The sequence below is a fragment of the Penaeus monodon genome, chromosome 23, assembly GCF_015228065.2.
Source record: "Penaeus monodon isolate SGIC_2016 chromosome 23, NSTDA_Pmon_1, whole genome shotgun sequence".
NCBI classification, from domain to species: Eukaryota; Metazoa; Arthropoda; class Malacostraca; order Decapoda; family Penaeidae; genus Penaeus; species Penaeus monodon.
In genome coordinates, this window is record NC_051408.1 from 40754927 (window position 1) to 40755186 (window position 260).

A 260-nucleotide genomic window follows, 5' to 3' on the forward strand; every position below is an offset into this window, starting at 1 on the left:
GACGTCACCCCCCACGTTTCATCTCGTAAAGTTTTTTGATTTGCCAGCGTTGCCCCAAATTTCTGAAGTTGTGCTAAGCGGCGTTGCATGAGGCCCCATGTGTTGGTTGCCGTGTTTCAGATTTGCCGAGCGATAAAATTTCTGGGAACAGGTTCTTGTTTGCAATGGAGAAACCAGATTACGCCTCATGGGGCCCACTTACACACATACCCGGGAAAAAACTTTCCCAAAAACTAAATATACCATTTATCAGATTTTTT